The sequence below is a fragment of the Phymastichus coffea genome, unplaced genomic scaffold, assembly GCF_024137745.1.
Source record: "Phymastichus coffea isolate CEN01 unplaced genomic scaffold, Cenicafe_Pcof_1.1 PCOF00013, whole genome shotgun sequence".
NCBI lineage: Eukaryota > Metazoa > Arthropoda > Insecta > Hymenoptera > Eulophidae > Phymastichus > Phymastichus coffea.
Window position 1 is genome coordinate 3,739,210 of NW_026706824.1, and position 26,632 is coordinate 3,765,841.

General features: G+C 35.0%; 1 protein-coding gene across 1 annotated transcript in view; it reads left to right on the forward strand.

Annotated features, from left to right (window-relative positions):
- Nucleotides 1-26,632, forward strand: part of LOC131673513 (uncharacterized) — a 1,322,481-nt gene that overhangs the window by 523,619 nt on the left and 772,230 nt on the right. The window lies entirely within an intron of this gene.

A 26,632-nucleotide genomic window follows, 5' to 3' on the forward strand; every position in this document is an offset into this window, starting at 1 on the left:
TCCATTATTTCTTTAATCATTTCTGTCCATTCTTTCCTTTCCTCCTCCCATACCTCTTTTAAATCCCATGTGTCTGTCCGTATCTTTTCCATTATTTCTTCTGCACCACTACTTTTTCCCACTTCTCTTATCGTGTTGTCCAATCCTTCTCTCCCCTCCCCATCCATCTCGCTTCCCTCGCTCTCACTCTTGCATCTCTTTGCCTCTCTCATTTCTCTATTATTCTCCCTCAGCCCCTCCCCGCACAGTGATGCAGAACAGCAAAAAAAGTGTCAAAATATTTGAATGGGTTGGATTTGACATAAAATCAACTTGAAATACACTTTTTCAATGTATTTTGAACCAAGGAATCCAAATCCGTTTCCCGCGACAACCTACGATTATTCCTTCATGACTAAAAACATGCATTTATACCGAGTGATTAGCCAAAAAATAAGTTTTTCATGAATAAAATTTCATTATAAGATTTTATTTAATGTGTCACACATGTTTTCCATGTATTTTTCAACGAGGAATCCAAATCCGTTGTCTCCGGTACGATAATCCAACGTTAACATGACGAAAATTGCAACTGATGTTGAGTCAGGTACGTGATTATGCAGCACGTGTTTTGAATATTTCTGCCCATAAGAAGTTTTCTCCTCTACCCTATATGATCATCGAAGTTTATTGGTATTTATGACTATGCATTATACAAACTTTTATGAAAATCAGGTATATCGTGCGAATAACAATACTATATAGTTATTTATATGATAATTCATATACTTTATGATATAATCTAATTTTAGTTTTTTATCATTATAGAAAAATTTTAATATCTGCATTGGTTCATGATGCTGTGAATCGATAGTATTAATTATCCAAAGTCACTGATGAATTTTGAACTAATTCTTTGACGTACAGAAACTGTTAATTTTAACATTCAATAAAAAATCTAAAAAGTCAGTTTTATCTTTGAGCTCGCAGTGAATTCGATATACCGTATTCGCCCATGTATAAGACGCACCCCAGTTTTTCAAAGGTCAAAAACTGAAAATAATAAGCAGCCGTAGATAACACGCACCCCAAGTTATCAAAGAACCGTTAAAATAGTCAGGAACAATAAGAAAAATTCAATAAAATATATTTCAATTTTATCTTCGTTAAAATCAATTTTATTTAGAACTAACAATGAATAAAATACTTCAGGATTTATGTTTATATAACTAATTTCTAGAACATAATTATTATTACAATTAAATTATTAAATTATTTATAAAACACACATTTAAGCAAACATAACACTAACACTCGTACATTGTCAGCGTGTCTTATGCGTCTTATAAGTGATATCTGTGATTTTTGAAAAAACAATAACTATTTATAGATAAGACGCACCCAGAGAGAAGACGCAGCCCGATTTTTAACGGCGCAAAATCGTGTTTTTGGTGCGTCTTATACATGGGCGAATACGGTAATAAGTATCAACGACTTACGATAGGATAAGTGAAATTTAAAATATAATTTTGCAACGTTTTATAAAGCTTTTTGCCTAATTTTAGTATTTTCGTGGTGTATTTGATAGACTTTTATTTTTGAAAGGTCGGAAAAAATTATTGTTTTTCTTAAATGAATTCAATTTTTGAATGAATTTAAAAAACGAATAAATGTTTTTTAATTCCACTTTTGTATTTTTTATAAGTTTTTCTGAAACTATCGAATTTCTCTCGAATTACTAGAATTTTCATATAAATATGAGGGTGAAGGAATTATTAAAAAATGAGTCTTGTTAAATCATTTTAAATACTTAGTTTTTTTCTCAATTTACATCTTAAAAATTCAACCGACAATATTGTCATTTATTCGAGCTTCTCCACGTCTATCAACATTTTTGCTGAATCTAAATGGATAATAACCACTGTATTAATTGTTTTGTTATTGGAATGTAAAATGAATGTTAAAAAAATTAAGCGCCTTGAAATATTCAAGTTGCATGACGAATTATCAACAGCACACAAATCAACAAAGCAAAATGTTTTACAATCATTATTAACAAAGTGGAAAATGGATCCGAATGATTCATCTTTTGTAACGGTTACAAGAGAGACTCTAAGAACTCGTTATTATAATAATTTTAATGTTTATTACAAATCACTACCAAAAAATAATAAAACAACAGACAAGTTTCAAGAACAGTATAAGAGTTGGTTAGACGAAACTGTGATATTCGATTTTGGTTCATTGAAAATAGAAAATGTAAATAAAAACAAGTCAGGTAACCAAAATTTTCATAAGTAATATTAGTGCTTAATCTTTTTTTTTAATTTTATTTTGAAATTCAAACCCTTATCAGTATATTTAAATATATCTTAAATGGTTTGATTTCGAATATTCTTAATTATATCAACGTCGATTATGATATTATAATTCTATAAGATTCAAATAAGATTAGTAGAAAATTTTTCCGATTTTAAAAAGTTGCGCATGCGCGAGGCGTATTTATAAGCCCGAAGATTCATATTCACTTTATTTGTTGAGAAATTTTCTCATTGATTTTGACTTTAAAATAACGTTACCAAACATGGCAAACTAGTTTTTATGAGTAATTAACTAGAGATTTCCTGTTTATTGACGATATATTAATTTACGATGCATTAATGCTTTATCAAATTTTCTCTAAATCGTGATAACTCATTAAGGTCGTATAAAAGTTTTTTTTTTCATTTTTATTTTTACTCGATTTCACAATTATTAATTCTATTTTTAAATACAATTATTTAAATTATTCACAGCGTATTTAGCTTTGAACTTCCGAATTTAGAATTGAAATCTTTTTTTGAGTAGATCGTCATTTTCGTATACTTGCATAAAAATCAAAATAAAAAATGATTTTATGTTATTTTATGATTTTCTTTTCAAAATTACAAACCAGGAAGACCTTCTGTATCGTACGAAAATTCGTCTAGCAGAACGCAATTTAGGATGATCCGTAATTTATCTGAAAGCATTACTGCTAAAGAGTGTTTTGATTTGGCGAAAAGAAAATTTAAAAATGAAGGAAATCATAGTGCCTTAAAAATCTTCGATAAATTGTGTCAGGAAGATTATGCAAATAATATACTACAAAAGGAACAGAAATATTCAAACTGTTCACAAATGAAACCATTGAATGCGGTTCGCTTATTAGTCGATTTAAACTTCACACAATCGACTTATCAAGAACTTAGAAATAATTCTATTGAACACGCTCATGATTTATACCCTTCATACCGCAAGGTTAGTTAAATTATTAGTATGCTTGAGTTCATAAAATTTGGTTTGAAAATTTTTTGTTAAAAATGAGTATTTTAGGTTTTAGCAGAAAAAGTAAAAACTTATCCACAAAACTACGTAGTAACAAAGCAAGACTGTACAGTGCCGTTACAAGAGCTTCTTTATCACACAGTTGAACGGTTATTTGAATTTCTAAAATTAAATTTTAATGAAGAGTTAAATAATTCCCCAAGATTGATTTTAATTTGTAAATATGGATTTGATGGAACAAATATAAAAACATATAAGCAAGAGTTATTTCAAAATGAAGGCGCAAATACTGCAATTTTCTGTTCGTGTATGGTTCCACTTCAATTAGTAGACAGAAAAAACAATATCGTTTATTGGGAAAATCTCCGACCTTCGTCAACTAGATTTTGCCGAGCAATCAATATTTATTTTGAAAAAGAAACTACTCTATTAATTCAAAAGGAAGAATCAAAACTTAAAAAAGAAATTGATAACTTAAAAGATCTTCGTATTAATGGATGTTTTGTAGGCTTTCAAATGGAACTAACAATGATTGATGGGAAGGTATTAATTTTTCTTAGTTTCTTTCAGTCTTCGACATTATAAATATAATATTAATAAATATTTAACCGACTTAGGTTTGTGGTGCTCTTAATAATACATCTAGCCAAACGTGCTTTATATGCAAAACAACAATATCTTATTTAAACGACATTGAAACATTGATAAACATGGAAGTTGATCCGGAATCATTGAGTTATGGGTTTTCCATACTACATGCGCATATTAGATTTATGGAATTAGTGCTTCATATAAGTTACCGTTTAGTTTTGGGAGAAAATGCAACGTGGAGGGTGAGTACTAAATTAAAAAAAAATAAATAAAATTAAACTCTATACCAATTATGTTCAAAATTCCTTCAAATAAAATCAGTCCAGAGTATATATTCAACTGTTTTCATTGATTAATTTAAAATTTTTGAATGTTGATATTTATTTTATATTGTAAAAAATATAAAACACTCATGTAAAGTGTCGTATCATAGAAATGTATCATTAATATTTCTCATTTTTATAGATTTCTAAAACGAATGTAGAAGAAGTTGAGCAACGCAAAAAATTAATTCAATGTAGTCTTCGAGACGAACTGGGTATATTAGTCGATATTGTTTTACAAGGTGCTGGTAACACAAACGATGGTAACATCGCTAAAAAATTCTTCAAGAACTTTAAGATAGTTTCCAATTTAACTGGTAATTGTAATCACTGAATCATGGATTGTGGATTTTATTATCAGATCTCTGTTATTATATTTTATATCTATAAAAAATTTGGTGTTTTAGGGTTTGATGAAGATCTACTTCAAAGGTTCCATGTTATTCTTGTAGTGATATCGTCTGGATATAAAATAAATACTGAGGAATTTCAAAACTATTGTGAAGACACAGCTAAAATGTATGTTACATTGTATAACTTCTACTACATGCCCCCCTCTGTACACGTTATCTTATTACATGGTTGGAAAATTATGGATAGACTTATTCTACCGATCGGATATTTTTCAGAAGAAGCTTTAGAGAGTAATAATAAGAACGTTAAGAGATTTAGAGAAAAATTTACAAAAAAATGCTCTAGGTATTTATTAATATTTCTTTGTTAAAATGTGAAGTAAGATAATTATCAACATTAAAATCTCTTTGGATAAAAATTTGCTTTTGTAAAAAATCGTCAATAATATTCCGTATTCAAATGTAGATTATTATTATTATTATTATTATTATATGTGACAAACTAATCTTTGTAATTTAAAAAATGTAAAATCAATCAGTACATAAAGAATTATAAGATTGTCAATTAAAATAATAATTTTTTCAGAATCGAAACAAATAAAGATATGTATCAGAGACTTTTTCTAAATTCCGATCCACTAATAACATCTCTCAAAACATTACCAAAGACAAAAAGATCAAAATTGTCGGAAGAAATAAAAAGACTATTACTTGTTGACACTACCCAAGAAGAGACTGAATCAGATAATAGTGATGTTGACTGAAAACACTGTAACATACCGACGAATTAAGAGTAATATATATATATATATATATATATATATATATATATATATATATATATATATATATATATATATATATGCATATCTGCATATAACACAAATGTCATTAACATTCGAAACTGTACAAGTAAAATGGATTGTTTACGCAAATAAAATCAGTACTCGAAATAATATGTTGTCCATAAACCTGACTCAATAATCGTACATCTGGCATAAGGTAACATATAATTAATCTATTAAAATCACCTATTTTGCAATAAATGCCTCATCAGTTAGGTACCTAACTTTTCCTGGATTAGTTACATTAAATAGCAATAAATATTCATAAAATAAGACGACAACAAAAGATAGAATAGAAATATTTTCGTTAATAAATATATAAAAAATCCATGCTGCATGGTTACGCACTTTTCTTTATGTGAACGTAGGAATATCGTGTCGGAGACAACGGATTTGGATTCCTCGTTGAAAAATACATGGAAATCATGTGCCACGTGCAAATTATTAGTGATGCGAAATTTGACGTCAGCTGAAAGTACGATTTTCGTGGAAATTCGTGGAAAATGGCAATTTTCGTCATGTTAACGTTGGATTATCGTACCGGAGTCAACGGATTTTGTTTCCTCGTTGAAAAATACATGGAAAACATGTGTGACACATTAAATAAAATCTTATAATGAAATTTTATTCATGAAAAACTTATTTTTTGGCTAATCACTCGGTATAAATGCATGTTTTTAGTCATGAAGGAATAATCGTAGGTTGTCGCGGGAAACGGATTTGGATTCCTTGGTTCAAAATACATTGAAAAAGTGTATTGCAAGTTGATTTTATGTCAAATCCAATCCATTCAAATATTTTGACACTTTTTTTGCTGTTCTGCATCACTGTGCCCCGCTCTCTCGCCCCCTCACCACCTTTACTCTTTTCTTCTTTTCCTCCTCTGGGCCTTTCTTATCCAACCTTCCACCTTTATCTCTTAATTTTTCTGTTGTCACAAATCTTTCCATCCTAACCCGTACGCCTTAATTCGACTCTCTATATCTACCCGTGATCCCACCTTTATTCCCTGTCTTATCTTTTCTGTCTCTGCCTTTACTTCAGACTGCCCCTCCTCTCTGCCTGTCTTTCCCGCTTTCTGATTTTCTCTCTTAACCTTAACTTTTATTTTTTTTCTTTATTTCTTTCTCTCTACTTTTTCCTGCTCTTCTCCAGACCTCTCTCTCTCTTCTCCACTCCTCCTCCACCTCCACGCTCTTTTCACCTCTATTTCTCTCCTCAAACACTTTTCCTCTTTGACTTTCTCACCAAAACTCGCGCTCACATCCAAGACACGTCCACACTCCCCTCGAGTGAAATCTAACCGATTTTTAAAATATTATTTTTATAATCTATTTTAGCGTTGAATTTACACAAACAATCACTGCCGATTAGTCCGTCTTCTTCAGTAGGTAAATCATCGGGTACAATATCAAATTCGAATTCTAAATCTTTTATTGAAATATTTATTTTTCCTAATGTTACTATACTGTTATGTGTAATACCTTGCAACTCTAAAATATTCATTTTATTCAGATATGCTTCGTTTGGTTTCTTAGACCATTTCAGTAAAGATGGTCCAGCACCAGTATCTAGCATGATAGAAAGACTGATATTTTGGAATTATTTCGCAATAATTACAAATAGTTAGATCTCTGTTTGGATTTCCTGATCCGCGATCATTAGAATCAAAATTTCCCCGGTATTGATTTTTTGATGCAGAGTTCTGATTTGCTTGGGGCAAAGCTACTTGCTGGCTCATTCTTTCTCTATTGGCTGTATTTTAACTTTTCATTTGCTTTTGGCCTTCATTACTATTGAATCTTTCATTTCTAAATTATGTACTGCTATTGTTACGATAAAAACAATTATCTGCTAAATGATTTGATAACTTACAAATTTGACATGCTTGCGAGATATCGATTTTTACTACTTTTACACTTTTAATGTTTGCTAATTCTTTTTTTGCTTCTGCAAGTACTTTTTCCTTCTAGTTAAGATCATTGGGTTCCTGTGTTGCGAAATCGTGTTCAATCTCTACGGCTTTTGCTATTGCTTCTTCAAGATTTTTTGCCTGTCCCATTCGCGCTTTAATCACCCAGTGTAAGCCGCGGATGAAAAACTTGATTTTATCCTTTTCTAATTGATTTAAGAATCCAACATTATATCTTTTATCGCCCACTGCTGCGCTTACTAATTCTCGCACTACCGTTTTAGCTCTGTTTCAGAATTTTACTACATTTTCTGAGGCTTTTTGCTTGAGCATAGCCAGCTCACCTGATAATTGGTTGAAAGTTTTGTCTCATCCTAAAAGGTGATCTAAATACATTTCAATTTCGCTAATTGTCTCAAAATGTTTTCCACGCATACTTTGTAATGCATCCCCGTATAATCTCATTTGAACTAATCTTGCTAGATCCGCTTCATTTCCGGGTGGAATAACATTATAAGTTTCCCAACAACCGTCTATAAAATCATGTAGCGGAATGTAGTCTTCATCGTATTTAGGAATGAAATAAACGTTATCTTTCAAACCTACATTTCTCAAAGAGCTAATTGTAGAATTTTGTACTTTACGGGTTACTTCTTGTGGAGTTGAATAATCTTTGGTGTAAAGTATTCTGAATGGCTACTTTTCTCATTTAGACTTTTCTCAGTAATTTTTGGTATTAAAAATTTAACGTTTTTATGATTTATAAGAGGAATTTCGTTTCTTGTTTTATTTATTTCGTCTTTGTTATCATTGTCAATTGTCGAGTTTGTCAAAGCTTCGAAATATTCCCTTGACTAGTCTTCCGTTATTTCCTCGTTTGATTAAATTATTGGTTCAAATTTATTTTTAAATTGTTCTAGTTTGTCAGTACGATTTACTGCTACAAAAATTTCTTTTGGGCTTATATAATGTTTTGTTAATTCTTCTACAATGAGTAGTAAAAGTGGATCTTGACATGAATTTCTTATTAATTGTTCATTTATATAATGTTCTAACATTTTTATTAATTTTTCTAGTTATTGTTGTTTTTTGCCTTCTATTTCGAAATCTAAATCGTGACGAGCGTGCAGAAATTATATACATTCTAGTAATGTTGATTCTCTACTAGTTATAAAATTCTGATATACTTTTCCTATGAAGTTTCTTAAAACTAATAGTGTTTCCTCATTTCGTTTGTCTAAACGCGTTTGATGTACCTTTGACACCTCCCGCTGAGTATCTAATAGGTAATCGATTGTAACATGGTGCTTTCACCGACTAAATGATTACCATGCTACTTGGCGGGATATTAAATATAAATTACGATAATTATTTTATTAGATTATAGGGCGCCAGGCACTACTAATTAAGCGGGGTTAATGCTCCAGGGGAGTGCCACCCTGGGTAATGAGGATGGGTGTTAGGAATTTTCAACCCGCACTGTAAATAATTTTATAGAGAGTAATTTGGCATTTCGTCAGGCTAATCCCCTTGAACTATGAAGCTGAAAAATATTATTCTCGAATCCATAGGTGTACAGATTTGTTTATCCGCGATATTTATCCGCGGCTTAGCTCAATCGATGCTTGGTCGTGGCTTACCTTGATAGCAAGTAGTCGGATCAAAATCGGTTATATGTTTACTAACTCCGCTGGTTCTCTGTCGAAGCTGGAGCGAAACCCAAGATCGGATGGATAGAGGACAAGGCGGGAGGTTTAGAATATATCATACAGTTAGATTCAAAATTAATTGAGCCGATTTATTAAACAAAGAGATTGTGTAAATGTGAAGAGTAGATAACATACAATGACGATAGTATTTTGCGTAAATGTTAGTCTAAGGATATAGGTTCTTATCTTAAAACTATTAATAACAAAATAGACAAGATTTCGCAATATAAAAATAGGCACGACGAGTTTTCGAACGCGAATGCGCTATTACGTACTCCTCGCACTATTCATTAAGCCAGTTATTTCGCTGGTATACGGCACTTGAACTTTGGAAAGTCACAAGGAAAAGATCTGCAAAATGATTCAAAGAGACAGAACTATACGTCTGTACTTGACTAAAGCCATCGGCAAACTCTTGCTAATTCTTCCCTCTCCACTTTCTCCTAGTCATGAATATTCATAGTCGCAATACAATTTGGTTTCGATGATTTTCGCTCATGACGTTATCTTTCCCTATCGCATCGATCAAGATATTATTCTGTCTCTATCTACTAGGCAAGCCGAGTGTGATACGTCGTCCTTTTCTATCTATTAAGCTATCTCGTTCTTTTCGCATAGGCTTAGACGTAAGTGGGCGTGGTTAGCGTAGAATATGAATATGCATATCGAGCAGCATTTAAATTGAGACGAATATTAAAATGGATTTTATTAAATAATAGCGAGAGGTTAATTTGTATCTCATGGTATATAAATTCGAGATAAATATCGAGACGATCTTTACATATTTTTATTATCGAAATTTTTGAGTATTATTGCGCATATTAATTAAATTAGAAAAGTTATCGCTGCTTTCCATAGGCAAAATTACAAAATATTTTCTGTGTGTAGGCAACATGAAGAAAATATCCGATACGCTTACGCAAGATTAAAATAATTATTTGAGGCATGGTATGTGCATTTTCGGACGTAGATCTTGGAGTTCCATATCGTGTACGTCCAGCATTTGATGACTCCTTATTTTTCTCGCATCATGTAGGCGTACATAGGATGGTTTTTCCTTCTTTAGCAGCGTTGATTGTTTTCCTGTACTTGAATTCATATATTGACTTTTCGGAGTAGTCGGTGGAAGAATAGCAGGTATTAGTAGTTAGTAAATTTGTAACGCTGGTGCTCATCGAGTAACAGCGTATGAAAAAAATTAAAATAAATAGTTGTTAGTTGTAAATTATTTTACAATTCGCTGCGCTTGTGCAATTCGGAGTACGGAGAGCTGTCGTTGGCTTTTTGGACCATTCTGCAGTTATTTAAAAGGCTGTTAATCGAGCGACCAGTTACACTCCCCCCCCGCCAAGCCGAGGCTTAGGGTGTGAGGAACCGCAAGACTCGTCAACCAGACAGCAAGAAGAAAATTACGGCACCTCCGCAGACCGCATTGCACCATACATCAGCGAGTAAAAAAAATAAAGTAAAATAAATGAAAAAAAATGTAGTAACAAAAGAAAAATGTTTGTGAAAGGTATGAGCGAATGAGGAGCACTATGCGTGGTAAACCCGATATTACGATGAATCAGAGCGTTTTAATACCGATTTGGAAGTAGGTATAAGGACGGGGTAAGTAACAAAATAGAAGAGAACTGGGGTAGTTAGGCACTTTATTTTGTAATATATAATGATTAATATTAAGGTTTAAGTTCGACGGTTAAAAATGTGGTTTTGGTATGTGGCCCGGCGTCTTTCGTCTGCTAGGGTGCAGGGATCTTGGGGGCCGCCGCCACCGTGAGTGGCTATATAGTTCCGGCTGCAATCCGGGCAGGTCTGGAGGGAGAAATCAAATCTCCCGTAACGGCGACAGAAGCGTGTGCGGGGATTGGGGCAGTTGGGGTACTGATGGGACAAGTCCCAACAGTTCCAGCAGGAATGTGCTGGGGGTCTACTGCCCGAGAGTCGGCCCCTGGATTGTTCCGGCAGGGTTTTCGCCACTGGCTTGGAAGATGCTGGTTGTGGCGTTGCTAGTGGTGGTGAGTGTGGTTGAAGCACCCACTTATCCCCCACCAGGTGATACACCACTGTGCGGCTCGATGATGAGAGAGGATTCGTCATTGTGGCCGCGGGGATTGGTGGCAACTGCTGCGTTGGTTGCCGTGGTGGCACTGTTTGTGTGGATGGCACCGGTGTCGTTACTCGGGGGCTCCATCTATGGCATAGTGTATGGTTTAAGGTCATTAATGTTAACCTTAAGGTGTTTTCTACCCGAGGCATCTGTGACAATATATACGGTTGGTGACAGTATTTTATGTATCCACCAGTCCGCGTCGAACTTAGGTTCCAGTTTTGCGTTAATATTATTTATCGCCGAAGATAGTATGCGTTGTTTGCGCCAAACGCGATCACCTAATTTGTACGAGATCTGTCGTCGTGTTTTATTGAAGTATTTAGCTTGTCGTTCTGCGGCATTGTCTAAATTACATGCGACAGAGTCGTGTAGGTTATTTAGTTTGTTTAGACGCAATATCCAATTTTGGATAGGGTTCGGCACCGTAGTTGCTTCGGGGTTGCATATTATGGAATTGTCCGGTAGGCGAAGATCACGACCAAAATTTAGTAGGGCGGGTGAGACGCGGGTAGAACTATGTACGGCTGTGTTGAGTGCTAGACGAAATTGGGGTAGAAAACGATCCCAGTCTTTTTGAGTGTCCTCTATGAAAGCCGTTATCATAGTTCTTACTACTCTATTAGTTCGCTCTACCAAATTGGCTTGGGGATGGTAGATCGGGTTAGTTGTATGTTTTATGCCATATTTAGCAAGTAGGTTAGAGACCTCTTTATTAATGTATTCTTTTCCGTTATCTGTATGTAAAACCTGAGGGGTACCAAAACGGCATATGATGTTATCTTCTAAGGCTTTAGTAACAGTTTGGGCATTGGCTTTACGTGAGGGTATCAGTTCGACCCATTTCGTGTACCAATCCTGGAATATTAGTAGGTAGCAGTGACCAGCCTTGGATCGCGGCAAGGGACCGACAGTATCGGCTGCCACAACAGTCCACGGCTGTTCTACTATACGATGACCCATTAGACCTACGGGGGATTTCTGTTCGACTTTACAGGCTTTACATGTTAGGCACTGTTTTACGAAACGAACTGTATCCTCATAATACCCGGGCCAATAGTAATTGGAAGCGACGCGACGGAAACTTTTTTCGGCACCTAAGTGACCTGCTGACGGAGCATTATGAGCGTCCTCAAGTGCTCTTCGTCGTAAGTTTTGCGGCAGTACTAATTTCCATGCCTGCAAATCGTCGATAACGTCTGAATAAGTGGGGTCAGGATTATGTTTAAAGAGTTTGCCGTCTTCGACTTTCCAATTTGGAAATTTGTCGGGACGAGCAATGACCTCAGTGGAGCGTTTAGTATACCATGGGTCGGTGTTATCCGAGAGAGCGGCAAGTTCCGAGTCATCGGAGAACATACGTGACAACGCGTCCGGCACGTGATGGAGAGCACCTTTATGGTATATTATTTCCATATCATGTTGGGCTAGTTCCATGGCCCATCTAGCAAGGCGACCTTTAGGGTCTTTAATGTTTTGCAGCCATTTTAGAGAGCTATGATCCGTGATAACACGAAATCGGGTGCCTTCTACATAGTGGCGAAACTTTCCGACACTCCATAAAATTGCAAGGCATTCTCTTTCGGTTACGGAATAGTTACGTTCTGGGGCAGTAAGGGCTCGTGAGGCGAAGGCAATTACTTTTTCAGTGCCATCAATAGTTTGAGTTAATACTGCCCCGAGACCGGTATTAGAGGCATCGCATTGAATGCAAAAGGGAACATCGAGGTTTGGGAAGGCAAGTATAGGAGGCGATGTCAGTAACTTTTTGATCAGTTCGAGGGCCGCTTTTTGGTCAGGACCCCAAGTAAATTTGGTTTTGCCCTTCGTTAGCCTAAGTAGCGGTTCGATTTTGTCTGAAAAGTTGTCGATGAAACGACGGTACCATGAAGTCATGCCTATTATTCTGCGTAACTCTTTTAGATTACGAGGTGCAGGAAAGTTTAAAATAGGCATTACTTTTTCCTTATCTGGGGTTAAACCGTCTTGAGTTAGTCGGCAGCCCAAATAACGGACCGAAGGACGACGAAATTCACATTTTTCCAGGTTAACTTCGAGATTTGCTTCAGAGATTTTGACTAGTAATGTTTCTAGGATCTCTAGGTGTTTCTCGAAGGTAGTTGTGACTATGATGAGGTCATCTAGGTATGGAAAAACGTAGGGTTCCAAGTCTGCGGTTATTAGAGTATCCATGAGACGTTGGAAAGTAGCTGGCGCGTTTGTGAGTACCATACGGCATGACCACATAATGGTGTAAGCCTCGGCCAGGCACAGTAAAGGCTGTGATTTCCTGACTATCTTTAGCAAGAGGCACCTGATGGTATGCGTTACGTAGGTCAATAGTGCTTATATAGCGCACTGACTGAAGTTTACGAAGGATGCTTTCCATAAAGGGAAGAGGGTAGGCATCTTTCTTAGTAATGGCGTTGATTTTACGGAAATCGATGCAAAAACGCCATTTGTTGTTGGGCTTACGTACCATTACTACGGGACTTGACCAAGGACTGGATGATTTGACTACATAATCTTTATCGATAAGTTCGTCGAGCTGTTCGTTCATGCACTCCTCAACTGATTTAGAGACTATGTGATGACGTTGTTTAATGGGTGCATGGCCTTGGACGTCTATGGTGTGCTCTACCAGATTAGTGACAGCAGGATGGCCACTGGGAGGTGTTATGTATTTCTCAACCAGTAGTTTAATTTGTTCCTGTTGTATTGGAGTGGCTTCAGATAACGCGGCAATGGGTTCATTTCCTAGTTCTGTATACGAAGTAGGGCGGCAGAACTCGCCGGTTGGGCCACCTGGTAGAGACCAGGTTGTGGCAGCGAAGTCTATACGAAATTCGAAGTTGTGTAGAAAGTCTATACCTAATATACAATCGTATGTGAGGCACGGCAAGAGACGGGCTTGGATTGTGTGGCATCTATCTGCGACAGTAAGGTCCAAAGCTATTTCGCCCTTGGTGACAGCCTCTGTTCCGTCTGCCATTCGTACTGTGGTGGATTGACCAGGGCGCTGGTCTGTAGGCAAGGTTGCGAATGTTTTCTCGCCCAGATAAGTATGCATTGATCCACTATCGATTAGGGCTGCAAACGAGTTGCCATTTATTACGATTGGGAGGTAAAGACGGTTATCCGAAGGTCTGGCTGCAAGGGACGCGCAGTAGGTACATATGCATGCCATATCGGACAGGGTTATTGGGTCTGAGACGAGGGGGACGACTTCGACCCGGAGGGAAGTCCCCGTTGTTCGTTTTTTTTCTTTAGACGCTCAATGCAAGATTAATTCTTGCAAGTGCGTACCGTAACGTCAGCTGCTTTGCACCAATAGCAGTGTTTTGATTTGGGTGCAGGGGAGGTTGCGGTGCCATCTTGAGTAACAGCGTTATTCGCTGTTATACCAGACGGGACAGCAGTTTTGTCTGGAGGCGACAAAGTGTTAGAGGAAGGCTGGATGGGGGCCGTTTCCTCTGTTTGTTTGGGCTTATTGTTACGCCCGCGTTTTCCCGGAATTCCTGCAGAAGCTTTTACCGGAGAGGTTTCCTGTGATGCCGCGAGTGCTGTCTTGCCGGAGCTTGTGTCTGAGTAGGCATGTTCTGGGAAAAGACACGCGGATTTAGGCGGGGGCGGTTGATAGGACCGATTTAGAAGAGCCGATAGTTCGAATTCTTCGCCCGCTATTTCTAAATCATCTAATGAGTGCACGTGTCGTTTATCGATACGCCTTCTGTAGTCCGGGTGTAAGTTGGCGTATGCCAGGTCCAGTTGTTCTTCCGGAGAATACGGAGGTACGGCGTAACGCATAATATGTGTCAAACTTACGAAGAAATCGGCAATCGGTTCACCGGGTGCTTGGGTTCGACGGCGTACTTCATCGCGTACTCGTAGCTGAAAGTTTGGACCGCTAAAGCGTCGTCGAAAGGCTAGTTGGAAGTCATCCCATGTGTCCCATTCTGGTCGATGTAGCCGAAACCATTGCAACGCGATGCCCGTTAGCATTACCGGCATAGCTTGGAGAATGTTAAAATGTGATAATTGTGTACCAATGCGGCATTCTTCTACGCGACACAAGAATTCTTCGACGCTATGATCGCGTAAGCCACCGAATTTTAAATTCCATTTTCTTACTACATCCCCCGGATTGTTAGAGTGTTTGCCTGATAAATTGGTTTCTCTGACCGATGCGTGTGGAATGAAATCATGGGGTAAATGTGATACATTTGCCGACCTGATTTCGTTACTGCGTGGAAAAGAATAGTTAGGCACGGGGGGAAGGGGCGCGTTATTATACTGGAGCGTGGAAGATAACGCTGCTGTATTTGGAGCGGTAATTGCTATTGTAGGAGCTTGTATTGGAGCTGCTACTGAATCTAGAAGAGAGGAATTTGGTAGTATAGACTCGTGATTTTCTACATCTTGAAAGGGAGGACTTCTCGCGACGTTACCGCGTAAGATTGACAGTTCTGCTGTAGTGTACTCTGGTTGTCTCATGGACGAGTCGACAGCTGGGTTGGAGGGGCCCATTAGTGGGAAGGTCCCATGTGATTGTGCAAAACCCGTCGAAAAGGTCACACTCGTGGTGCTCATAGTTGACGAGTGTCTGCAAACTATGTGGCTGGGGACTGACGAGACATTTGGGCGACTTGGAGGTGTCGATGAGTACGAAGGTGGTGAGGGTGTGGTTTGTGGCACAGTAGTTTGGGGTTGACCCAGGGATCTAGGTGGAGTTCCTAAGAGGGTAGCGCGCAGTAGCCTATAACGTTGCTCTTCAAGTGAGCCTGTGGGTTGCAGGTGTATTGAGCGAAGCGCTATTGACACTTCTGCCGAATTTACGGATTCTACCCAGCTCATGAGGCTGATAGGGTCGGTGTCTCCCGCGAACATCGTTACCAACGGATCACCAATTCTTGTGAAATTTAAATAAGAGTCCTAAGGATCCAGGGCTACTATTCGCGTGGTTTACCCGTTATATATTTCAATTTAATTCGTGCTATTTTATTTCAGAATATATAGTGTAAATAAAGAACCGGTAATCAAGCAAAATAGCGGTGTTTATATAACGGGAGTTTAAAGCTATCGGTATCGAAGCTTTATCCTCTTAAATTGACCACCGATAAATTAAAGTGTCTCTATTAGGAGCGCGTTTAGGCAGCTTATCTCTTGTAATTAATACCGTATTATAAGAGAAAACAAAAACGGGCTTTCCAAAGGACTGTTGGTTTCACGAGCAAAAGCAAAAAAAAAGGAAAGAGTAAAAAAAAATTTTAATTAATTTATTAGAGTATGACTTTAATAAATTTAGCACTGCCCATTATTATAAATGCAGATGGTCAGCCAGTTGCATCTGTGGTTTTTGCTGCCCTGCATACACAATTATACAATTAAAGGCAAGTATTAGTATCACTTCTAGTAATACCAGCAGTTGTATGAGAACACAAAAAAAAAAGGTTAAGTAAGTTGAAATAGTTAAGTAAATAGTATGGTGCAAAAAAAAGGCAACCATCTGTACACTTTAACCGTTCTTAAAAAAAACTTATAATATACTTGGGTAATGAAGCTGAGGTCAGCTTCTCTCAAGTGTAGGCCCAAGTTTTATGTAAACATATATGTATGTTTATATATACATATATATACTTATATCTGTCTACGTATCAGGTACAAGCCACAGTTATAATTCAGGGAATTATTTACACAACAACAACAACAAAAATATTTGTCTCAGGGAATGATACCGTATATTTGTTCAGGTATGCCTTTGTGATAAGAAGTGGTTTTATTAAAAATTTTTTGAAATGTAATTAGGAGTGACAAAAGTTTTGTATTTAAATATATATAATAATCTTGTTTGTTAATAGAAGCTTATATAAAGTATTATTTAAGTAATGCTTTACTAGATTATTATCAATTTTAAATTGAGGCACAGTCTAGGCCTTTAGTTAGCTTGAAGAGAATTGAAAGGAAAAAAAAACAATTTAATAGGTCCTATATTTATTAATAAGTAAATATATGGAATTGTTTATATTATTATATAGTTTATTATTTGTTGTTATGGGCACTTTTTTGTTTTATAGCCTGATATTTTATAATATAAGCTAAGTTTGACGTACAGGGAGTCACTACAAGCTTGGTCGAGCAAAGCTGTAATTAGTTAAAATAGCTTAATTTGTTGAAATTTATGACAGCAGGTAGGTGTGAGATAAGAACTTAATTTTTATAGTTATGTTAAGGTATTTTAGATAATTATAAATTAGCAGGGACTAGAAAATTAATAATTTTTTTGTTGCTGTCATAAGCAGCCTGTATTAACTATATGGGGGAACAGCTGGACTTGTCACACCAATGAAAATTAGTAAATATGATCTATATTTGAATTTCTAATTTTTGTATAAAGTAGTCACGGACTACTTAATTATGCACTAATTTTTAAGTATGTAATTTTTTTATTTATGGCTTGAAAAATTTTTTGAAGTTGGGCAATTATCTATGCACTATTTAGCAGACCGACCATTGTCACTGATGCCTCGTAGTTGTACCGCGGTGAATCAAAATTGACAAGAAAGAGACAAAAAAAAATCGAAGCTAGCACAACAATAAAGTTATGATTAGCAATAATAGAGTAATAAATATTTACAAAGCAGTCAGTTCATTCCATCGAGCCGATGAGATGGTTTGTGATAAGGGGCCTCTGGCTAGCATTTCCATGCGAGATGTACCTCTTTTTCGGAACATTTCTGATTTTCTTTTTGTGTTTTTAATTGTTGTTTTTATCTTCTTTTTGTTAATTGCCAATTCACTACTAAATTGATATAGTGAGGCACGAGGTAGTAGGCACTGATAGTGAAACTGAAATGGCCGAGGGGCATATGTGAACGGCACATCGGCTACCGTCGGGCCTCGTCGGCTGTTTCCGTAAAATCAACTTTTTCAAGTTTCTAAAATCCGTAGTTATGTAAAAAAAAAATCACAGAATTATAATAATTATGCCTAAAAATAGCTAGCGCTTGTAGGCTAATTGTAAATTTTAGTTCATAATTTTAGGATCTATATTCGCTTTAAAATAAATTTTTAAAGTTTTGATTATATAAGGCTGATAAGAGGCCTTTTAGAAAGAGAGAGAGAGAGAAAAAACACGGAGCCAAATGATTTGGCACAATGCTTCCTTGAAAAATGAAAAATGTAAGGACAACACTTATTTGTCGACACTGTTATATGAACTGTGGGGCAATCTGTCAATTCATTTTGCCTCCAAGCAGTCTCATTGACGATTCATTTCTCTCTAATTGTCAGAAACTAGAAGATATGAATAAAAAACAAGGTAGCATTGAAACCGATAATTCCAACTTGCTATAACCTATTTATTGTTACATCAAAATCAATTTTTCAAAATGGGTGAGTTGGCTAAAATTGAGTTACAATTGAGAGACATTGAGAAATATTCGCTATATTTTTTGCTTCAATTATCGCGTACTTTCATCAATTGTTTCATCAAATACTTTTTATTAAGAATATGATATATATATATATAAGTTCTAACCTACCATTTTATTCACTGTATAGGTTAACTGATTTCAATTTATAATTTTCAACTCAATTTTTATTGTGTAGGTAGGTATTCCAATTTTTATTCAATAATACAGATAATCTTTTTTTTTCAACAATTTTCTTTTTCTCATTGGATATCTTTTTTTAATAATCTTTTTCATAGTTTTTGGTTCATTTTCTTCTTTCTCAATATGATCTTTTTCATCATAGTTATCCCTTGTCCAATATTCATTATAAATTTTCTCATTTACTTCAAATACATGTTGGTCTCCATATACTATTGAAAAGTAATTCTTGTTAATATTCCTAGTTAATTATAAAATTAGCAAAGGTTTTGTCTTACCATTTACGGTCAATCTCCAAAATGACATGTTTGATTATTGTCAATAACTTGTAAAGAGATATATAAATATTTTATGAATAAAAATTCGAGTAAATCAATCAATTCAAAAATTAGCTGCAATAGTTGTCCATTAGTTTTCGTTATTAGGTTACAACACTCATTTGTCGTTATGACATATTGTATAGTATGATTGACCAATGAATATTCATGATTGTCTCAATGTATTATAAGTCTTTAACTGAAGGAAATTTTATTTCATAATAGAATCTTTTATCATGATTAATTCTTTATTTTAGGTCTTGTATCTGTCATATGCTATTCATTTATACTTGTAATTGTGTGGTTTATATTGGGGAGCAACCATGTATTAACAATAAACAATCAATACGTATGTTTAGCTGTACAATGCAGAATTGATCAATAGCAGTACCATCGTTAATCTTTCTGTAAACTATTTTCAGGTTTTTAACGTTGACTCTGATAAAGAAAAAATAATGATGAATCAGAAGCTGTTCTTATATTTGCCGAGTATTTCTGTGGACTACTTTAGTTAAGGAGCAGTTAGGATTCATGAGGAATTGTTATCCTGATCTAAACCTACCGCTGTTATTGCTCTATGTAAATCATTGAAATGCAAATTGGTATTTTTATTTCATTAATAGACTTAATCTTGCGTGTCATTTGCAATTATACTGAATAAGCTATCAAAAGCAATGATTTTATGCATTTTCATCACGATCATTTATTAACAATTAATTTCTTTTTGTTATTATGCTCAGAAGGTTATGTTCTCCATCAGTATTAGACTTCATCTACTCTTTATGTATTCAGTGTCAAGGTTCTCATACCAACATTGATGGCTGGTGTTGTCGTCTTGAATTTTGTACGAGCCAACCACATTCTCATTATTCATAATTGTAATTTTTTACTCGAGCTGCCAGATAAATGTTGTATACAAGATGAATGTTTTGATAATTTAGAGGAGCTCATTCTAGACTGCAATGCTTACGTCAGATCCAAAGTACTTCAATCATGGCAAAAACTGTGTTGTGAAGGTACAATATCTCTATCCAGACACAATCGCTTGCTGAGAGTATTTTTTTTTTTGATTCGATGACAAGAGTGCCAATGTTAGTAAGCAAGCTTTGCAACTTTTACGTGCAGTCTTGCAAAGTAATCCTTTTGTTTCAAAGTTAAAATATAATTCAAAAATTACTTGACAAAATTGTGAATCAAGATTTTAATTCAATGAAAATTTTTTTTTATTAGATGAATCAATAAAAATTTGTCCAAAATCTTGAGCAAGCCAAAATTGAATTGAAGCAATTTCAAACTGAAATTTATCGTACTGCTCCGGCGAAAACAGTAGCACGACGTATCGAGAGAGGAATATATGCTACCTGCAGAATTTGTCATATATTCATTTGTCATATCATTTGTCGTCGCGTAGAAAAAAAAGAAAAATTGACGTCCGCTCCTTCCCTCGTAGTATTATAATTGCCGATAAGAAAAGTTGTCTGCTGCATTATTCAGTCTGTGGTCAGCACTCCTCTCCCCTATGGCCAGCAACAATTCACACAAATGAATGCTGCTGGAAGACTACCAACGAGCTTGATGCTGAAGCACTCACGATAAATACTTTTAACACTACTAGTGAAGCTTTCTTTTCTTTATTGATAATATATTTACTGAATTTTCAGGTGATGTGGGAGATGTTAATCTATGAGAGCAAGGAACGACGACGAGCAGGAAGAATTGAGGGTGTTTCTTCTGACGACGCTGATGCAGAGCTCATTCTATGTCTACGTAGCTTTATATCATTTCGTCAATTTTCATTTAGCTCCAATTGGAAAATTATAAATTAAAATCAATAAAAGTAATAAGAAAATTAAAAAAAATATATAGTAATTAAAAAAGTGAAAAAAAAAAAATAATAAGCAATAGAAAAAATTAAAAAAAAAAGTTAAAATAAAAGTAATAAAATAGTGATTGAATTATTTTCTAATTTTTCGCTTGTTGATTATCAATCCATTGCTGCAATCTGAAAATTTGAAGTTCAAAAATGTTTTCATTCTTGGTGAATTTTTTTTCGTAAATCAACAAATTTATTCTTGCGTTTACCTTTCTCGTTCTTCTCCAAAGTAATTCAAATCAATGATTGTGTTTTGTGTTATTGTCAATTTCTTGATATCTTGATATACCTCAACTTTTGCTCGTTTTATCGCAATGAATTGAATCTTATCCTCCTCTGATTTGAAATTTTCTGCTTCTTCGTTCCAAATGACTACCGTTAACTATTCATGATACGTTGAATTTCGTACGTTAATGCTTGAATTTTCATGATATTTTTATTTCAGGTTTCTTACCGATTATTCATCAACATCGATTATTTCTATGTCCCTCTTTTTCAGAATCTCCTTTGTTTCTTTCTTTTCTACGTCTACGCAGTCTCCAACGTTCGTTATTAATCCAATAACGTCTATCATTTTTGTAAACGTGGCATTATTCAATTTAATTTAATTCCTTCATTTATTATTTAACCTACTTACCAATTGTACTTTTATCAGAGCACTTGTTGATGATATCCACTATTTTTGTAAATTGATAGGTAATTTTTATTTTTTTTTCCTCTATCTCTTCGTTTATTTTAATTTTTTTATTGTTGTGTGCCCTCAATTCGTACTGATGTTTGAGATGATTGTATTCTTCTTTTGGTTTAGTGATCGTAAATCCTGTGAAATCGTAAATCTTTCCAACCTGGAATAATATATGTTTTTTTTTTTTCTTTAAATTTTTTATCATTTTTTCCTTTTCATTTACTTGTAAAGTGTTGTAAAATTTTTCAACATTTTGCTCAAAAAAGCTACAACGGATCTCGTCGGCCTTTTCATCAATGATGTTTATACTAAATGATTTTTTCTCTTCTTTGTTTTGCATCCATTTGCGTATTGCACTCTTGATCATAATTTTTCCAGTTAGTATCCAACTAAAAATCGTGTTATTGGTTTAAGAAGTATGATTGATTAAGTTATTTGTTTCTCTGCTATATCAATATTGTTTATTTTTTCTAGTTCGACTTTATTCTTTTACCGTTTTATCGTTTATTTGAATTCTATTTGAATTTCGTGATTTTATTATTATTAAATTGCTTACTTGTTGGTGTAGGGTTTGATTTCGGCGATAGCTACTCTTTTCTCCGTCGTTATCAATTTGCGTTTAACCTAGTAATTTTTTAATTTTTTTGTGAATTGACTAATTTTTATTATCTACAGTATTATTATTTACCCCTTTGCTTGTCGAAGTAGCCTCCATTGCGTCGATGTTAAGCGTACAAATCGTTTCAATTGGTGGTAATTAATTTACAGATAGTACTTTTTCGTTGCCTTGATTTTTCACTACGTTTACGGTTTGTCACAATTTGTTTGTTTTCGTTTTGATTGCAATGAAGTTTGTTGAGTATATTGAATCGTTAACCTTTTTACTTCTATATGGGTTGTTGAATTATCATCAAGTTCCGCTGTTGAAATACTTTTCAATTTTTTGTTGTTTCATTGTCTCAATCGAGTATGATTATAAATTTGATATTCTACTAATTATCATTATCATTCTGTATAGTGATTCTATTTTCATTTAGCATCCGTGTACGAAGTGTCTGGTTGTATCTCATTTGCAGTTCCTCGGTTATTGATTGGTATTGTCTGTTCTTACTGCTCTTATTTAAGGTCCCATCACACGAGGTTCTATCTAAACATTATCGATTGAGCCGGTAATTTTTCTATTTATTTTTGTTTGAATGTATTTGTTTATTGTCGATTATAATTTGCATAGTTCAGTTTATCCAATAACTTAAATGTAATTTGCTTTATCAATATGATTTCCATAAAACGAAACTTTCAATCGAAAAGAGAGAGAGAAAAATAAATCAGATAATGCCTTGAATATATTTGTCTCAAATGGTATATAATCGAGCAAGAGTCCTATTTATGAGAAAGCTCGCGTTTTTTGCTCGCGGGGAGTAGTGCCGATTGTAAATTCAATCAGCGTGTTACAAATAACATTTGTTAGTTATTTTAACTGATCAACAAGTTTTAAGTAAGTGTCTCGATTTTTCCGATCGAGCATTTTTACGCGCAAGCGAGATTCTCTCGTAAATGGATCGATGATCTGCACTCTTTATCCACGACAATTAATGTGTTTCAGATACTTTTTGTGAAAGCTCTGCTTCGCAAAGTTTCGCGATCATCTGCCAATTCGATCGCGAGAAAGAAGTTTTCACCCGACGTACTTTTGTTCGAATGAGACGTATTCGTGGACTACTTAGTTTGAGAGATCATTGAGGTATTTTGACACTCGCTATTTATTTTTTAAAGATATCACTTGTTAAAGCTCTACTTTGTAAAGTTATGCTATCACTGTCCGATTTGATCGTGAGAAAGAACTTTTCTCTGGTCGTGCTTGTCTTGAGGCGAAGGGTATCCGTGAATTGATAATTTGATCGTGAGATATGCATATTCATTGATAGATCTTTCGCGCGGGCGAGACTTTCTTGCAAACGCATCGTTGGAAAATGATCTCTATGGTCTTCTTTGGTCGAAACTAATTAATTGTTTATCGATTCTCTTTTATGAAAGTTTCACTTTGCAAAATTTCGCGATCATTTGCTTATTTATTCGCGAGAAAGAAGTTCTCATCGGTTTTATCTGCGTTCGAGCAAGGTGTATTCGTGGACGCTTAGCTGAAAAGATCATTTATGTATTTTGGCACTCGCTAATTAAAGTTTCACTACTCATTTATAATTCTCGCGCGCGCACATTAGTAATTGCTAAACTTTTAGACATACTTTTTAGAGAACCAAATAACCCGGGGCTCTGTAACTCCGAAGCATTCGTTTAGAGTAAAGAAAAGCTCTTGTACGCTAGCATAGAAAACATATAACTCGGGGCTCTCGAATCGATAGTTGTATAGTAATATTTATTCTGTGCTAGCGCATGTTTCGTGTATTCATGCGTTATAATCATGCATATATAATCATGTCTCAATAATATTATTCACCAATTCAAATAAACTTCATTTCCCATTTTTGCGATGATTCAACAAGTGGGAATCGCACATATATCTGTTTTCATTTTTTTATGAATAATTAGTTATCACCGGATTTAATTACTATTGAGATACCCATTTCAAATATATTTTGCCCAACAAATACAATATTCAAAATATTCGCCCGAAACGCAATTGTATAATCTGTATTAACTGGAGTACCCGGTTTTTCCGGGAATCCACAGATATCAACTTTTAATTGAACAATAATTTTCTCGTTTTCTCGTTTTGTGATTTCTCAGCAGTATCAGTACAATAATTAAATTATCAAAGGAGAAGCTCCACTTTGTGTATACGCGAAAGCTCTCGCAAGCACGTATATGAACGTCATCAGAAGTTCTAGCACATACACATCCATTTTTACCTAAACGTATTTTATAGAAGCAGCATTCGATGACTCACGCAGCTAGCTTATAAATTTATTCGACGCGCTCCAAAATTAACCGCGCGAATAATTCGCCGGTATAACGCGTGCGCAAGAACGATCGATGATATAGTATACAGGCATAATATGTAAGGTGGTTGAACGTATAGGTTAACAATAAATATTTCGAATAGGTATGTTTTTTTCGGTGAACGATGATTTCTTGAAACTTGAAGGCTATCGATGCATTTTACCGCGCGTGGTTGACCAACGACAGCGTATGTTGTTTGCCTACGATGATTAATATCGTCTCATCTATTTTTGTACAGCTTATTTTCAATATGAGTCTGACGTTCCGAACATTGGTCGTGATCCCCTTATGATTTATAAAAGTTTCCAGCCCTCGGAAAGTCTCGGAACTACCCTGAATTAGAGGCTAACACAGCGTTTCGAGCATTAATCGCAGTTTTCTTCGCTCCAAAAGTCTTGATCAAATTAATATCGCGTTCTTATGATTTTTTCTTGTTGTTCGTTGTCCCTTTACGATATATAAATGTTTCGTTCCGAGCGATAATCGCAGTTTTCCTTGCTCCAAGAGTCTGTATCTAAACATTATCGCGTTCATATATTTTTTTTCTTGTTGGTCGTCGTCTCCTTATGATATATAGAAATTTCTAGCCCTCGAAAATTATCAGAACTTATTTTTCATAATCATGAACGCAGCGTTTCGAGCGACAATCGCAGTTTCCTCTCTCCGAATGTCTGGGCCCAAAAAGTATCGCGTTCATATATTTTTTTCTTATTCGTCGTTGTTTCCATTCGATAAATAAAAATCAGCAACCCTCTGAAATTATCCGAACTACCCTTAAGTAGCAATCAATGTAGCTTTTCGAGCGAAAATCGCAGTTTTCCTCGCTCCAAGAGTTTGATTCCAAAAATTATTGCGTTCATATGTTTTTATCTTGTTGGTCGTCGTTCTCTTACGACATATAGAAGTTTCCAGACCTCGGAAATTTTCAGAACTACTCTTAATAGCTTTCTTGAAGTGTGCTTTAAAATGAACTTTCATACGGTGAAATATTCTTTTCCCTTCAAAAGATACGGCGATTCGCGCTTTGTACCCCCATATTGATTAACAGTACCTTAGTTTTTCCTTGTTTGTCATGGTCACATTACGATATATAAAAGTTTCCAGCTCTCGGCAATTTCGGAACTACCCTTAATAGCAATTAACGCAGCGTGTTTAGCGATAATCGCAGTTTCCTCGCTCCAAGTGTCTGGGTCCAACAAATATCGCGTTCATTAATTTTTTTTTCAATTAATTATATTGCGCTTGATTTTTACTGGTATTATTTGGAGAAAGAATTACTATCGGTATTTTTCTGTGTGATGTATATTAAAGCATATTTGTATTGTGATTGATTTTCTAATGATAAGCAAGTTCTGTTCGTCCTTGTTGTATTATTTTTACTTTATATTAGTTTTATAACAATTCACTTTTCTTTCATAATTCATTAAGTACAATTTATAAATGCTATCATGTCTTAAGACTGTCTTAATGTTTTGAATTCTTTTTTCAAGCAAGTATGGGCAAAAAAGTATCAGATGATATAGATCATGTAGATAAGAATAATCCAAGAAAGTCAGCTAGAAAGAAAAAAATAACGTCGAACGATCTTTCGTCGAATGGTAAAAAGAAATTTCAACAGTTGATAAAACGATATCACAAAGGTCGTTCTGAGTAATCAAAACGTTGTAGTGAAATTTTGCATAAGCAAGTACAATCTAGTACTCGTAATTCAGAAAAGTCGCTGATTTTTGATCAAACTCATTCGCTTGATCAAGATCAATGCGTAAATTTATGTGTTCAATCGTTAATCAAAGATGAGAAGGAGATTCCAATAAGGCGAGTTGGATCATTTGCACTGTCGATAAAGTCTAGAGTGGGTAGAAAAGTATCAGATGATATAGATCATGTAGATAAGAATATTCTAAGGAAATCATTTAGAAAAAAATCATATTCGTCGAACGATCTTTCCGATCTTGCATCTACCAACGTTAATTCGTTAAAGCAACTTCAATCATCCAAACGTTTGAGAAAGTCGAAAGTCATGCAACGAGTAAACTTGAAAGAAAAATTATCAACTGTTGT